Genomic DNA, 17861 nt, shown 5'->3' on the forward strand with positions numbered 1-17861 from the left:
GAAGTGACCATTGCAGATTTTTTCAATTTCAGAAGCTTGGCATTCTAGAAACAAATATTTGTTTTTGAGAGTTCTCCAAGTAAAAAGCTGTTTTTCAGCTTCATCTGGTCATCAGCCAGGAGGTGGTTGCAGGACTGATCAAGTCTGTGACCCAGGTCTCTTTACTCCCTCCACCCCAGTTCCCATACATATATATATATATATGTCTGTAAGAGCTCTTAGGCCTTAGGCTGCAGAGTAAGGACTGTTCTGGGCTAGATACCTTCCAAAGTCTTGACTGAATCAAAAACCTTTCTGTTTACTGCTAAGTGCAGGTTACTTCACTTGCTTTCAGAATGGCTATAGGTATTTTTCTGCTTTGCTTTTTCCGTCTGTCTTAATGTCTCACTTTGGTATTAGGTCTGAAACTGCTACAGTGTCAATATGCCATTTTCTTTGTCCCTTGTTTGTTGTTTGTTTGGCTTTTTTTTTTTTTTCGTATAAGTCTTAGCTGAGTCTAAGAACTGCATGTCAAGGATCATAAGGCTAATAAAATAAATGTTTCCTATCACTTGTACCCTTTAACAAAACAGAATTCTTCCTTCTGATTGAAGAGCTTTTGTATTACTTTCAGGAGGCAGAAATGTGATTCAGATGAACATTAATTAAGATAAATAGTCTTCCTTTTCTCATCACTTCAATTGAATTAAAAGATGGTGACTGATTTCCCCCTACCCCCATATGTCCTTTTCTTTGCTATTTCATATAATGAAAAATGTAATACCAGTAATGAAAGGGAATATGGATGAGAAAGTACTCACACCTGTGTTTGTGATAGCATGAAAAGTTTAGTGGAGATGGAAGACTCATTATTCTCATTATTGGTAATAATCAGCCAATTTGTATTTAATAAAAATGCTTTTGTTTTTTTTCTGTAGAATAGTTGCAGTTTCGTAATTTTTTTTGAGTCATAAGACTGAATGAATGTTATCTATACTTACTTCTGCTTTCAAGAAATGGCTTATTAAGAAGACAGTATGACCCTTTTATTCAAGGCTAAATTCTGCTCAGTTGAAAGGAGTTCTTCCTGTATTAATCAAGGTAATATACAACACTATATTTCATTTTGCAGGCAACAGGAGATGGGAATTGCATCTACTTGCACCATAATCTGACACAGGTATACCGATAAACAGTACTTAAAGGAAAACTTTTACTTGAGCATCTTATAAATTTTCTTTTTTTCTTGCAAATCCCTCTCTCCTGTTGACTTTTGTTATGGAACTCAGACATTGCATTCTGAGAAAACCAGCTATATTAACTTTTTAATGTACTCAAAATTGTTAGGTTTTAAATGTTGTCAGAAATATTGAATATATATAAAGCAAAACAATCCAGATAGTAGAAAATGGGATTTTTTAAAAATGGATTCTGTTTAAATTGATTTTTACTTCAAAAAGTTAATTTAGTGTAGGAACCAACTCTTGCTTTATTTAAGGAACTTCAAAGGATCACTGCTTTGTATTGTAAGTAGGCTGTATAGAAACCTGGATCCTGACTTTTTGCTTTAATCTTTTTCTAAAGTTTGTTATCAACTCTTTAAGACTAGATTTTTTTTTCCAAATAGACAATAAAATCCACAGTAAGTCTATGAGTGTAGAAGGATTTGTTGGCACACCCAGGAAGGAATTTGTGGTTTCAAGGTGCGTCATGTTTACACAATGTATGGAAGAGTTTAAGATGCAATGGTTTTGGAAGATCTTTACTTCTGGGTGAATTTAATTAGCAGGCAGAAACATTATAATAATAGGGAATATACTTAATTCCCTTTATAGCTGTCCCCACTGTCCTTTGCTATCCTCAGGCACTCACAAAACCGAAAATCTGATGGAAATCTTCTTTTATGGTTTGTCTTCAGGAAGAGTAGTTATGAATTGTTCATAACTGCTCATTAGCCTGAGCTCTTGTACTCCATTAAAATGCTTCCGTAACATTTCATTAAAAAAATTAAAGGAGAAATGAGAGATTAAAGGAAAAACTAGTATGAATTTAAAGACACTAGCATCTGTTGAGCTTAGACTTTAGGTTATAGTAAGAGGAAAAGAGAGGACAGAATACAGTCATAGTGCATCAAGGGATTAACAGAAGAGAAATAGGGTGAGTACAGTATCTGGTACATCAGGGAAAAAAAAGAGGTTCAGAAAGAAAGGGTACATGTACAAAGTTATACAGTTTTAGAAAGCAATGGCACAAGAGGAACAAGGTAGAATTGAGAGAAGTAATGAACCAAGCTTATAGTGATTTCAGCCAGGTACTTAAGTGCTGGTGCAAGAAATTTTGCTTAGACAAATGTTTTGGGTTTTGTAGTTTTTTTTCTTGAAAGGGGTGGTGGGATGGTGTGTGCGTTTTTGCTTTGGGATTTGTTTGTTTGGGTTTTTACTTATTTTTATTATTTGACCCTTGGCATGAAATCCTTAAAATTAATAGGATCTTAAACCGTAATATTAATTTTTAGAAACTCTCCAGTTTTGTATATGTGTGGTTTTGCTTTCCAATGGTAGCACTGAACCTTTGTAAAGTTTTTCATCTTATTCCAAAGAAAAGTGATATGTTAAGGAATCAGATAGGGGGGTGCAGTATGTGAAGGCTTCCTATTTTATGTTGGATATTTGTATAAGAAATATACTATTCTTAGATATGGAATTAATATTCATGTTTGCTTCATGAAGTAGCTTGACACCTATGGAGTGAAGAATCTGGACTTTCTTTATTTTTATATGTGCTTTAACTAAGAAACTATTTGAAAAGGTATTTTAATTTCCAAATCTAAGTCAAATAGTGACAAGTCCAAGATTTATTTAGGATTAATTTAAAGTATAGATTACAATTTTGCACTAATAATGGAAATCTGGACTGCCTAGTTCTTGCTGCCAAAACAGTCACCATTCAACATGATGTCGCAGGAATCTAGTATTGGTAGATATACTAGTGTGTAATCAGTGCATTTTATAAGACATGAAAAATATGTTCTCAATACTTACATTTAAATCCTGCCTTTGTGGGTTGATCAGTGTTTTCTGACTCTGTTTATCCATATCTTAACAAGACCCATACACTGACAGTCCCACCTGGATTTCTTTTCTGTCCACTGAAGTCTGCCTGACCTCAGTCTCTGCTCACGAGGAGAATTTCCACTAGTCCTCTTTTGGAAGGACTCCACCTCAAGAAACTGGAGACCTTGACCTTAATTTCAGCTTCCTCATCAGCTGTGCAATTGCACTATGATTTGGTGGTGCAGAAACTAGGAATGTAAACATTGGTAATGTCTAGTACTGTGTTGCTGTAGCAGGAGCTGTGAGAGACACTGGAGACTGTAGGAGAGCTATAGCATGGCAGTGGCCGTATCAGGTGGGAGAAGGCAAAGGTCAAAGCTTTGCATGGAGGGAAAGAGGTCAGTTTCCAAACATGGTCATCTCATGTCCTCAGCTCCCACTTAAGGAAGTGAATGCCGCCCATGGGCGGCAAAACAGTGTCATCCCACTAAACAGCTTGCATAAGCTCCAGAGGAGTTTCATTGGAATTCAGCCCATGTTAGTGGGGCGGAAACATGCCCTGCAAGCACATTCTGAGGTGTGAGAACATGTTTTAGGCTAGAGAATATCAGGGAACCAACAGGAGACCCCCACTCTCTGGAGAGGTGGCTGGAGGATGAGGAGCTCAAAGAAACCTGATGGGAGTCCTGCAGAACCTCATCCATAGGTTGAGGCTATCAATTAGTAATTGGCCTCTTCCCTTGTCACACCAAGCATCTCATAAACTAGAAAAGGGATGTTCTGGAGAGTTTCTGGTCAGTGTTTGCATAAGAGTTTCTCCCCACATCTCTCCCAGGGCTGTTCTCTGCTCTGGTGCTCTTGGAAGGACAGATCTGCCAGGTGGGTGTCATGAGCACTGCAGGACAGAACAGACAGTAGTTATTACAAGCAGTGCTCTGGGAAAACTGGCACCCTGGTGAGCCTTCCAGGCCCTTCAGTCCCAGCCTAGCCTAGTGCATGATAGTCCCAGTGTCCACAAGAATGGCTTTACATCCCTTTAGCAGAGTGCTGAATTTTCCTACTAATTACTACTGTTAATTAATACTACTAATTACATAAATATGAAGAGTACACAATAAGGATATCTTTAAAATGAACATAGAGTGACACAGTATCTTCTTTCAACTTTGTATAACAATCCAGATGCTATTGACATATCTATTTGCATAATAATAATATGCCTTCTTATGTTATTAATCATCTGACTTCTAACATATTAAACAGCAATTTAAATTTGACCATATATCAATGTGGTCATATAGTTTGAGTGTTACAGTAAGAAAAATGCACATAGAAATGTTGCTTTTTGGAGTGTAATTCCCTGTCTGACTGTCCAGAGGAAATGCATAATTCCCTCCTGAGATTTAGAGAATACCGGTGAGAAAGCTAGAGAAATAATTGCTATTGCACAAAAACGCTGCATAAAAGATTAAAGGAAGGTGGGGAAGCATGGTTTTAAAAATGGATTTGGAAAGCATGATTTCATGACAGCACCATGATTACTTAGAAATATACTGCTAACAAATTAATTCACTTTTCTGGGCTGTAATGAAGGGTGGTTATAGATTTGATATTTAGTGCTTTAAATTTCTCATACAAAAAAGATAAGGTGAGGAAGAGGCCAAATTTTAAATAAATAAATAAAAACACAAAAAAAGCAGCAGACGTACATATATTTTTTTGCACTGCTTCAGTGTCATCTTGGCACTTCTTTATTGCCATCATGACTATTGACAGCAAGACTTATCTGAACATTTGACATCTCTAGTTCAGTTTTTCCTGTCATTATGTTTTGTACAAGACTTTAGAGGTGTAACCTCGGTCCTGATAATCTTATTTTTGCTTTGGTTCACTCCAGTTACATATCTAATCTACTGTGCAGTTGATTGACCACTGTGCTTCACTGGTTGAATAGATAATTAGGGGATATAAAATGCAGATTGGCCAAAAAATGATCTGTATATGAATGGTATACAGCCATAGAATTTAAGGGCTGCTTGGTGTGTTAAGAATACTGAGATGTGTACTGCTGTGTTAAAATTAGGTAAGCTTATCTAGAGCATGATTGTGCATTTTAAATCTGACAGAAATCATTAGTTGATAGTACCCTTTCTTTAAACAGGTGTTAGCCATAATACTGGCAATTGTGATGTGACTTGTCCTCTATAATACATTTTCTCCTTTCCCACAAGGTCCATTTGGGAATACAATAATTCTACTTTAGAAGAATTTTTGAGTACAACAATAATCAACAGACGTTTTAGAGGGTGTCATTGAGAAGGTTTCCTGTGTGCTCAACAAATGTGAGATAAATTGAAAAGTAACATTGGAATGTTGATGAGATGGCATGAAATGGATCTTACATGATTCACTTCTTAAGAAATGAACAATGAAAGGATAAAGGTACCCTTCTCTTAAAATACTTGAAGTATTACTTTATCCTTTAGTAATCCAGTGTGTTTGTGTTTTGCTTTCCTTGTGAGGTAGCACCTCTCCAGCTGATCTGGAGAATAAAGTTTTCCAACTCATTGCAGCTGAAGAAAATTTTGTGGTTGTACAACAGTGTGTTTTGCTGATTTCTATTTTGGACTAAAAAAAAAAAATTCTAAAAATTACTTTAGGCTTTTAAAAAAGAATTCTATTACGATCAAATAAGAAAATTAAACCCAAATTATAGTGAGAACAAAATATGTTTTAAATAAATATTTTTTTCAGAGAGGAATGGGGTCTTCAGTTTTATAGACATCTGACTTCAATCTTTAAACTGCAGATGGCATTTCTTTACACAAAATTGCATTTGAACAGAAAAATATCCCTGCATTCAAATAAAACTGGATCTCATCATCAAATTCTGCAAATCCCATGAAAAATCTGCATTATTTTACTTCTGATTTGAAAGTGTTTGTGATATTTTGAAATAAAGAAGAATTTAAGTGTTATTCTTGGTGAAATTGGGCAGAATTAGTATTTTCTGATCAAGGTGCCTCAATTCTTTCTGTGAAGCATCTCTTTAAAATCCAGTGGGATGTGCACTAATAATAACTATATGAGCTTTAAAACTTGAATAATAACTTTATTAGCTTTAAAACTGAAAGAAATTCAACAAGTTATCTTACAATGTTTTGGATGAATAGAGTCCATCTGTGCTGCATAAATGTGCAAGCCAAACTTAGTTGTCCTAGTCGCACTGACATAAGTTGATGCTACCCATAGCGAACCATGTTGTTCATGTGGACTTGGGAACCTAAAGTTCAAGCTACTTGAAGTTAAATACATACATAGAATAAAGGTGTAGAAATCTAAGACTCTTCTCTCAGGAACAGATAAAATAAATTTTTCAACACCTAGCCTTAAAGATTGGCTAGGCTTTTTATTCATGCAAAGGTACCTTTGCTGCATGATGAATGCTTCTTATTGTTTCCCTCTTCTGAATTTCTTTGTAGTAAAACAGAAATACTTATGTACTTGAAGTTCTTGCTCTTAATTTTAGAAATTGCTGTGGAAGAATGGAGTAATTAGTGAGTTGCATAGGAAGATGCATATGCGCAAGGCAGCACTGAAGCAGATTTAGGGCTAAGCGTATCTTGAGACAGGGAAAAAAAAGTAGTAGTACTCATTTAGAGTAATAAGTTCTTGGGATGAAGGACAGGAGAAAGAAAGAAGATGGATGACTTCTTTGAATCTACATGCTGTTATCAGGAGATTTATCCCATTCTTGGTCATACTATTCATCAGTGTCAAGCTGGAGACTAGTGGTGCTTATTGCTAACCATTATTGATCAGTGGAACTGACAACAGATTTATAACTGGACATGACTGCATGGCTCCAGACAAATGAAAATATCACACCTCTCTTTCCCCCTTGTCTTCCAGTCAGAAAGTCATCTTTGTACTCTGCAGTAAGTCTGATGGAATGGTAAACCCAACCCTGGTTTAGTACAAGATAGCCATTTTAAACAAAGCAAAATTATGTAAACTAAGTGTCTGTATGCCTAGAAAATTCACAGTTGTTTACCTCCTAGTAACAAGACAATTTAACACTTCCAGTATGTCATAAAAGAGAAATAATTTTGATGATTCATTCAAAATCTTGTTTGTGGACACAGCTACTTACACTGACCAGTAGAAAAATCACACAAACTCAAATGTACTTTGACGTTGCTTGGGTGCTCTTTTCACAAACACAAGCATATACAGGGGAAAAAACAAAAAAAACCCAAAACAAACAAACAAAAGACCAAAAAAAAAAAAAAAAAAAAAAAAAAAAAAAAAAAAAAAAAAAAAAAAACACAACCCAAGACACACACACACAAAAGACCAAAAAAAAGATAAATAGTCCATAGAGACATGACCCAGAATTATTAGTCTGATAGACTTGGCCCTTGTTATTTCTTTAATGGCAAAAACTGTTCTCCAACATACAGGTAGAAAATGCTGCAATTTCAACATAGAGTCTGGGAGTAGCACTTTTTTATTTGTGATGTTCACTCTTATGGATGGAGGTAATGAGTAAATGAATTGGTAGACAGGTTTCTGTTGAGATGTTTATTTCAGATATTCTTGATAATTTTCTGTGTTGCTCTCAAGACCTATCTCCGTCTCTTCAAGCTAAGCAGCTACTTTATGGTGTCCACATGGACATTTGAATCTCTCCTGTGAAAAGGCTCTGAATTACTTATCCACCTCTGTGTGTACAAGTAGGTTAACTTCTTCTTTCCAAAGTAGATTCCCATGTACAGGTTTAGAGCAAATGCTTTGTCTGTCATTCTGCTGACAAAATATATAAACCTAACCTCTTTGGGACTTTTGAATAACTAGTGTTAACAGAACTGCATATCTGTATACTAGTTTAACATATTCAATGCTTCTTCTCGTGTTTTACCAATTCTCCAGCAGGAATTCAAGTTTTCACATAATCCAATATTTCTGTAACTATGCTGTTTATTGTAGACAAATGTCCACATGATACATGCACATGTCTTGCGTGCGTTTTTTTTGTTTTGTTTTTTTTAATGGCTATGCATACTGCTGTTCATGTCCTCTTCATCCTGCTTTCAGTAAGAGCAGAAGTCTTGTCCTGCCTATTGTTGAACTACTTTAGCAATCTTAAGACCTCTAATAGGAACTGCAAGACCAAACTCCGACACTTTCCTCTTAAATTTACAGATTGTTATTCTGTACTCAGTTGATGAGCATAGTTATTTGTATTAATTGATTTATCTAATAAATCTGTTGGCCATTTCTTCACGGGGTGTTTGGAAATGACACCTCAAATCAGTTCTCTGTGTGCAAGGATCCAGAATATTTCTATGTGTACTAGGTATACCAGTTCCCATTTTGGTGTCTACTTTCACATTTTCTTCCCACCTGCAAACAGACTTTAAGCAAGCATAAATCAAAATAAATTTTGGTTGATGAATCTCTTGCTTATGGATTAAATGGAAGCAAAAAAATCCCTGTTTCGCGGTTCTTTTTTTTATCTCTGTGTTTCCAGATTCCTGCACAGAACTTACGGACGTCAGTGTTGTTTGGTTTCAGCTGGAGAAAGTAGAGCCAAAAGTTCAGGTTGCAATACTGGCAGCTGAGGATCAAAGTAAAACAATTTTGGTTGGGCCTCCTTTGTATGTTTTTATTCTTTGCCATTCTGAGAGCAGGTTTGTGTGTTCTGCTCAAGGCAACATGAAGTGTAAGACAGGTAAGTAGGATATGGCATAGTACATTCTAGTTAAACTTACAATAGCAATAACTCTGGCAGATGTAGAAGTGAAGCCCTGTCAACTCAGATTGAAGCACAACTGAGTGAAATGGAAAAGAACATACATGATTTGACAGTACTAAAAGTCCTAAAAGTTTTTTAGTCTCTGTATCACCAACCTAATTTTTTTCTTCATCATAATTTTCTTTTTCAAGAAGAAATATTTGGATTTTTTTTTTTTTGTGGGGACTTTTTGTTGTTGGTGGTGTTTTTTTTTATTTGTTTTGAGGGAGATTGTTTTGTTTCTTTTTGTTGGGTTTTTTGGTGTTTTTTTGTTTTGTGTGTTTGGGGTGTTTTTTGGGGGGGGGGTTGTTGGAGGTTTTTTTTTATTATTTGTGGGGGTTTTTTGTTTTTTTTTTTTGGTTAAGAGTTTTTAATTCATAAGAGCAGAACACCATCTCTCATTTTACTGTGAAAGGGTCACAGTAAAACTCATGGCTTTTAAGTTTACTTCTTAATAGTGAGAATGAATTCTGAGCATTTTTAGTTTTATTTCAGAGTAACACTGAACTGATGAAAGATTCAGTAGTAAGGCAATAATGTGACAGAATAATAAAGTCTGTGCCTTGGACGTGTTTCTCCCATTGCCTTTAGTATTTCTAGGATCTCTATCAGAGTAAATTATCAGGCAGCTCTGACGCCTCCCAGGTCTCGAGCAAATAATGGAGTTGAGACATGTTTGACCTTGAATGATCTCATCCTGTGCTAATAACAGAATAGAATTCAAGGAGAATTCATTCATAGAAAACTTCTCAGGCAATTTTTTGTTTGTTTTATTTTTCTTTTAAAGAACTTCTAGATAAATCTTCAAAACCTACTGTAGTTTTCATGTGTGCTTTAAGAATACTGACCTTCACAGAAATATTTGGCACTGAAGAGGGTTTAAGTCTGCAGCAGTTGCTAAGGGTTCTTTGGAGTGTGGTGCAACTACAGAGAAAACAAACAAGAGAAATATTCGTGCCTGTGATCACTGAAGTCCATATATACCAGCTTACTTACTTACATCTTAGAGGCAGTGTTTATAGTGACTGCTTATTTTTGTCATTGCTAATCATTGTATTTGATTTACCACAATCTGTTTTCTTCACTACCATAACGGGTTTGTATTGAGTTAGTATTAAATAATTGGGTTAGTCAGGGCATCTTGTATAAGAGATCAGCTTTGGAATCTTTGTTTATTTCTGCTTTTTGCAGTGGTAAATAATACTCAGAAGATTATCAGTGTGCAATTGGTAGAACATCCATTTATCACTTCGCTACCTGGACTTTTTTTCCTCTTTCAAAATAGACAGTTTTCAGCTCAGAATGTCTCTCTATGCTCCTTTGATATAAAATCCCAGATGATCAAAACAAGAATGATCAGCTTGCTGCTCTGATGACCTAATTGATAGCATAAAAGAAGGAAATCAAAGTATGTGATCATATCCTTAAAATTCCCTTTTGGTTATTCTGCTGCGTTGAAATCTTATGTTCAAATGTCTAAAGAGAGGGCTTGCTGAGAAATGAGGAAGTTGGAGAGCAACTTGGGTAACAGCCAGTTTATTTAATGATCAGCTAACTTTGAAATTCAGTCTTCAATCATGCTCTCATGTAAATAATGATATAAGTAACAGGCATAAAATTGAGAATTAGTACTATGCCTAAAAAAAAAAGCCCTGGTTTCACTCTAAGCTTTAAAATTTTAGTTTAACTTGTTTTCTCTTTGTCAGCTGCCCCCCTTCCCAAATCAGTATTGTTAAAATCCCATTTCTAAGTGTTTTTTAATTACCAGAAACCCCTATTTTCCTCCCATGGGGAAATTTTCCAGGTTAATTTTGTTAAATTACCTCTGAAGTATTCTGGATGATAATTCTAGGTAGCTAAGGGTCAGTTCCCTTTCCAGACAATGGTGCTACAGTGCTAGGAAACAGTGGCAGGGACTATGCAATTATCTGAGTTGCTTTACTGTAGAAGAGTCTCAAATGTATCTTCCTATGACTGGAGAGGTACAGATGTACTTAAGTTTCTTGCTGGTAGCAACAGTGATAAATTTTCTCCAGAAACAGATATTATATCTAAATGTCACTTGAACTGTAAGTCCATCAAACTATTTAGTCCTTTTTTTCCTGTGCTCTAATTTCATGTGGTTTTGGTTTTTTTCCCCTCCTTAGCTTTCCTCTTGGGTCAGGTAGCTCAGTAGTCTCATTCTGTCAGCAGTCAAGCAGGAAAAAATGTATTAATCAGGATTCTGTTAAACCCAAGCTTCTCTTATTACCAATCACTTGCTTCAGTATGTGATTATTATTTCTGAAAAGATCTTGTTTTATTATTTGAAAAAAAATTACTAAATCTTTTCTCAACCTGTTATATGTAACTCACAAATATATTAATGGCTTGATGGATACCTGCTAGCATAAAACATTTGTTCCTGAAAGTTTATTGATAAGCTGCTTGTCTGATAGGTGACTGCACAAGGAAAATACAACATTGTTAACCTGTTCAGCTTCATGAATCTGACTTACTCAGTTAATCTCCGTTGGCTCCCTCTAGACTCATAGACAGTAATGTTATCAAAAGATGATTCACTGATGGATCACAGCTTAGATTTTCTGGACTACCTTTCCAGAAACCTACCATCCTTACAAAGGCTTACAGGATTAAGTGGTAGCCTTTAATTTGTGAGAATATCTGTGTGAGTCACCCATGTAGTATAAGAATTTTAACTACATTCAGACAGAGAAAGCCAGAGAGGAAAAGAGAAAGAGGTGGAGAGGAAGGTAATGATACACAGTATAATAGACAAAATGTTCTTAGTATTTTTCGGATGGAAACCAGTTTTTTGGAGGAGGTAGGTTGGGTTTTTGTTGAGTGCTTTTTAATTGTGATAGTATTTGTGAGCTTAATCTTTCAGAAATTGTTGATAACAGAAAATACTCCTCAATAAAATTGAAAATCTTACTTTTTTCCCAGAAGAATCTTTTACTTTCTCTAACTAAAATAAATAAATTATGCTTATTTTTGCTAGATATTTTTTAATCATTAGAAATAACAAGTTTTTAAGGTCTAGTAAAATGTAGTTTCAAAACTTATTTGAACTGACAGTCTCTGTAAGAGTGATCAAGATTTGCTATGATATTTTCTGTTCTTCCTGAGTATTGTAGCTCCCTTAAGAGAAAATTATTTCCTCAGCAACCTTCTGCATGACACCTATAAGAGGACCAGCCCACACCCATGGGGTGGTGGAGATAAACAAAACTGTCTTCACAGTACAGTGGGATAATATGGAAAAAGTAATGTTTGATGTTGAAAAACTTAAAACCAAAACAATCGTAACTGTTCAAAGACTGAATGATACATTTTTGAATATTGTGACAATATCCTTAAATATCCTAACTGGGATTTTCTGTCTTATAAAAATACTCTCAAAATTTGTGCTCACCTATCTCACTCCAAATCAGAATTTTGAAAAAATGTGTGTTTTTTAAATGTCAGAAATTACTGTTGTTCACAGATTCAGTTTTTTGAAACCCACTTAAACCCTAAGGCCTTCTGCACTGATCGCTGTTGCCCTGGATATCTGTAATTTCTCAACTCCCACTTTTTAATGGGCAATAGGAACATGTGTAGGCAGGAAAAATGGAGGTCCTCCCAATTTCTTACATTGGTCCCCCTTTTGCTTAATCTATTTTTGGTACAGTTGTCTTGACACTGCAGGATCGTTTTTTTAATTAGTTTTAGTATTCACAGCTTCTCCTTCTAGTCCTTCAAATCTTTCTCTGTACTTGACATTTTCAATATTATCAAAACCTGTGGGTCAAGATGACCACACAAATCTTTTCATACCTAATTTCAGTGAGGTTCCATTGGTATTGCTTTTCCTTACTGTGTAGGTTGTTGGCTTTTTTTCCTATTTTCCCTCCTTTGGCCATATTGGTTTTTAAAACTCCTCATTTTATTGCTGTATGTTCTGCATTCTGCATCCTTTGGGCACACTTTAATCTCATTTTACGCATTCCAGTTTCTCTCTGCTGTTTCCTCTCTGCCATTTCATTACACTCGATTTCGCTCAACCTGCTGGATTTTTTCCCCTAAACTGTTATTCTGAAATCCAGTATCTTCATTTCCCTCCTTTGGCTTTACAGTAGATGTAATTTTACACTTAACTAGATTAAAATTACAGTGCAAAGCACTTTACTTGTAAAGTGTAAACTTTGTCTCAAATATTGTCCAGAACTAAAACATTCAGCACAGTAGGAAGAACATAGCAAACAAACCCACAAAAAATAATTACATGACAAATGCATTAACTGTTCAAACAGATATAGAAGTGAGGGAGAATAAATAAAGAATTTCTTGGTACGGCATAAAAGTACGTTCAAGAAACTGGAAAGTAAAACCCAAGCTGAGTGTACTGATGTAAAAAAATACAAAAGGCACTGAACATAAAGCAGGTAAATAATATTGAGTTAACAAGACCAGAGCAATAAGCCGGCTAGCGCTGAATGGTTACAATAAGAAAAGAAAGACGTCACCTGTTCTCACTCACCATCACTATGAATAGCTGCTTTCTTCTCCCCCATCACCCAAATTGTCAAGTTCTATATAATTATCTGACTGAAAGATGGCCAAATGGGAATTGAAAATTCTGGAGAGGAGTTCCAGGTACTTGAAACTGAAATCAACTTTTTCTTCTATGCATTAGTTGGAGATGGAGAAGATTGCTTTTTCACATGGCATATGGACATTATGTTAGTCAGATGTGACATACCATTACACACCATTGCTTTTTATATAATCTACATTTTACAATGGAGTTGAATATATTAATTTCTTTTCACACTCAGCAACATTATTAAAAATTACATTAATACTACTCATGCTGTCTCCTTGCACCTGCTTTTCTTTACTTTTTTTAAAAAAACAACTCTCTTTGACTCGGTCACATTAAGTTTTACTAGTGTGGAGTTTGACCATCACAAAAATTCAACAGAAATGGAGTATTTGGGATCATTAGAACTTCCAGAGGAAGAAATCACTGTTACTTTCTTCAAAGAGCAGAGAAATCATGAAAAATCACAATTTGCTTTAAATTGAATATTGTATCATTGTGTTTCTCTAAGAGAAAAATTAAATGGTAACAATAAAATGCTAATTGCTTTGCTGAAATTTTTTTTTTTTTTTTTTTATTCTGTTTAGAATATCACTTCAAATTGTTTGTCATATATATACTTCTGTACTTCTGTTTATCTTCTTTGGCATTTTGAGTGATATTTTTTTCTTCCATTCAAACCTTCTTTCTGAGGAAATGCATGTTAGATGTTAAATAAGATTTCTTAATATACTGTTATCTCTTCATATAAATTAAGAAATATGATGGCCTGCTTTTTTAATGGATGACTGTTTACCTCATCTTTTTGAGAACTAAATGTCACAGCCATGGTCAAGTTCTTAATTCTCTTGTGACTGTCTGAGAAATGGTGGGAAGTTTGCTATGTTGTGGGGGTTTTTTGGTTTTTTTTTTGGTTGGTGTTTTTTTGTTTGTTGGTTGGTTGGTTGTTTTTTTTTTTTTTTTTTCTTTTTGTTTTGTGTTTTGTTAGGAATGTACCAATACCTATTTGAAATCTTGGCTTCTTCTAGTGCCTTTGTGGCTAAAATCCAATCTGTTTATATTGGGGAGGTAATATATGTTTATAGAAAATTGATGTCTATATCAAGGTTTGAAAAAGGGAAACAGTACTGAGCAACATTTTGTTTTCATTAAAGAGGTAAGCCCATCTTTCTTATTTATCATGTGACCAAATTTTACTATAACTTGCAGATAAATTTTGATTTATATAGAAACAATTTCCTTAAATAACTGGACTTGAAGTTGTCTCTTGACTTCAAACATCTTCCCAAATGAAGCAGTATCATTTTTGGTGGTCTGTCAGTATCTGAAGCTATGCAATAGAATTAACACTATTCCATGTAAAAGGTATTGTTTTTCATATAATTAAAAGCTTTCATAGAAGACTTAACTATTGTGCAATATTCCTATTTAGTCATAGAGGAATTTGAGAGGTCTGGAATTAGACAAACATGTAGCTAGAGTACCTTGCAATCATCACATCTCCAGCTGGACTTGGGTGGAAGTCAGGTTTTAGGAACAAGCGTTTTTATTTTTTTCTTTCTTAACAAATCATTGCTTGCAGTCACCTTCTTGTCTCTTGTTTTAAGAAATAGCTTCTAGGGGAAATTGCTCCCTAACCTTCCTGGGGCATAAGGCAGGGCTGTCCAGTGTGTATGTTCCTGAATCCTCCTTGCCGTTTTTGAAGATGAATGGCATTTGTCTTTTTTTTCTAGCCATCAGGAATCTGATGATTGCCACAATGATAGAAAACAGTCTCACAGTGATGCAACCAGCTCCATAAACTTCAATTCCAAAAACTTCTGTGCATACAGGACACCTAAGTAATCCATAACACTTTCTTCCTCTACTGTGGGTACAACTTCTCTCCTTGAGATTCCGCTTGGAGTATGACTGAGGACAACATTTGCCACTGAAAACTGAGTCAAAGAAGGCAGTGAATACCTCAGCCTTATCTCTTGCCATATAAGATTTCCTGCCTCAGTGAGCAATGAGTTCACATTTGTCTTATCTTTACTTCTGCTGTTGAGGAACTTAGGAAAATCTTGCTTATTACCCTTCATCTCTTTTGGTAGTTTCAGATTGATATGGGCTTTGGCTTTTCTCTTGATGTGATTGGTCTTCTTATTCTTCCCATATAGCCCATTCCTTCCTTCCCCTCCTGTATATTTCCTTTTTCTGTTTAAGGTCAAGTCAGGAGCTCTACATTCATCAGTGCTAGTCTTCTTCAATGCTTGCTTAGCTCCCTGTGAATCTAAGCTTGCTCTTTTGAAATCCAAATTTGTTGTTAATCTTGCTCACTATTCTTCAGCTTTTAAACTTCACAGTATTTTGATCACTGATGCCAAGGTTGCCCTTGATCTTTACATCATCCAGCACTTCTTGTTTGTGAGAAATATATACAATTGAATTATCTCCTCTAATCTGTTAATCAGTCACCTGCATCACTCACCCTTTCCTTGTTGTCCGGATAATGGGTTTGGGCTAAGTTGGTCCGGAGGTATCCTAACAAGTCTTGTTCTCAGCAATGACCAGAGCATTCAATACACCTGGACCTGCAGCTCTGCAGGGAGAAGGAAGCCAAGTGCTTCCAGCCTGCCCGCCACCAACAGTTCCCATACAACCCTGGATGGGCAGCAGAGCACAGGGGGGATGCAGCGCGTATTGGCAGCACTGCCTGCACCTTGTCTGTGCTCTAACCAGGCTCGTGGATGTTCTTTGGAACTATTCTATTTCTGCTCTTATCATTTAGAGACCAGGTAATCAAGCTGAACAAAATTTTCACAGATTTTCAGTTTCATTAATGGCATTTTAATGTATTTTGTCTAAGTCTCATCTCCTATGCAACCTAATACTTACTTTGCTTTCTGACTGTTTTGAGTTGAAGTTTTTGCAAGGTTTCCAGAGTTGCACTCGCATCTAAGTTGTTTCAGCTCATGTTGAAAGTTGTGAATGTGTATAAACTTGCTGTGCCTTGAAATCTGTCCTAGGAGAGAGTGGCTTCAGCAGTTTTGCTGTAGATTTTATGATCTTGTTTTGTCTTCTTTTTCTCAGGTTACTCTAAATGCACTATGTAAAAAACATTCTTAAATGACAAGCATGTGCGAAGGTTCATGCTTTATATAGAGAGTGGAACTTCAACTTCATGGTACATTGGGATTGTATTTATTAGTATGCTGACTGTTTAGAAGTGGAAAAAAAAGAAAGCTGTGTGGCAGGCAAAAGATAATCTGGCCAAAAAAACTTCAATACACTGCTTTACAGCTGAGTGTCCTCCTCCTATTTTTTCTTGTTTGTATGAATAATATTTTTTAATTAATAGAATAAAAGGTATGAAAATCACCACAAACTTTTAAAATAATGCAACTGAAAAACTTATAAAATGAGTAAATAACCTAAGGAGCTAATATGTATGAAAAATATAAAGTATATATTCTGCCCTCTACTGGTCTGCTCCTCTCCCCCTTCGCCTTTAGCATACACAGACAAGACTTGCAGAACATGGTAATTTCACATCAGTGTGCTCTAGTTTTGTGCATTATTTCATCCCTTCTATCATTTGTATACCTTTGCTTCACCCTAGTCAGTTTTCTCTCTTGCTGACTGCCTCTTTGCTAGTACTTTTTATTTAAGAAATACTTGTGTGTTTTTCAGTGCTGCCATGATATACTTTCATTCAACAAATTCAGTGAAGAACTGTGTAATTATCACACTGAGTGGATAGATAAGCTTGTTTCTATTTATTGAATAATGGTAGAAATGGTAAAAGCTTTAAGAAAAATTGGTAAAAGTTCTAAAATTGAGGAGAACTTTTGGAACTTAGAAAAGAAACTGGGAAATGTTATGGAACGTGGAGGCCATATAGTTTATGTAAAATGGTATTCCCTTTCCCAGTGAGATAATCAGCTGTGACCTAGTTGTGACTAGCCTTAGACAAGTTCTAAACTGGAAGTTGCCTACACTGTAATTTTAATAAGCAGCGCTGATCTCTGACTAGTATGTTGATAATTAAATATTAGACACTGATCATATTCAGAGTTTGCAATGAAAACGGTGTGATGTTTAAAAGCAATTTTGTGCAAATGTGTTGAGGCTGCACACCCATGGAAAAGACTGGGTGAGCTAAGAAATGCTGCTGAATGTGATGGATGCTATTTTGTTGCACTGTGTGCAGGCAGATGTCTGTTATGAAATTCACTGCACATATCATTCAATTAGAAATCAATTCCTGATTGCGAATACAAATTAGGGTTCCTTTGGAAAAAATTCTGTAAGGTCTTTGAAGGAATATAAGTGAAAATGTAGAGCTGATTGGAGTCAACTGTGGCTACTCTAGACAGATACTTAAATTCTGGGTTGTATAGACGTGGGAGGTAATTTATTAATTTAGGGGTTTTAGTTCCATCAACAGCCTAATCCCTCATTCTTT

The 17861-nt window shown here is 35.5% G+C and overlaps 1 long non-coding RNA gene across 1 annotated transcript in view; it reads left to right on the forward strand.

The window, feature by feature from the left end:
- Nucleotides 1-8685, forward strand: part of LOC120753338 (uncharacterized) — a 33294-nt gene extending 24609 nt beyond the window's left edge. Inside the window, exons 2-3 of the long non-coding RNA XR_005701058.2 lie at nucleotides 5264-5474; nucleotides 8566-8685. This is a non-coding gene — a long non-coding RNA (uncharacterized LOC120753338). The remainder of the gene's footprint in view (nucleotides 1-5263; nucleotides 5475-8565) is intronic.
- The last annotated feature ends 9176 nt before the right edge of the window (nucleotides 8686-17861 follow it).

This window comes from Hirundo rustica, chromosome 5, assembly GCF_015227805.2.
Source record: "Hirundo rustica isolate bHirRus1 chromosome 5, bHirRus1.pri.v3, whole genome shotgun sequence".
NCBI classification, from domain to species: Eukaryota; Metazoa; Chordata; class Aves; order Passeriformes; family Hirundinidae; genus Hirundo; species Hirundo rustica.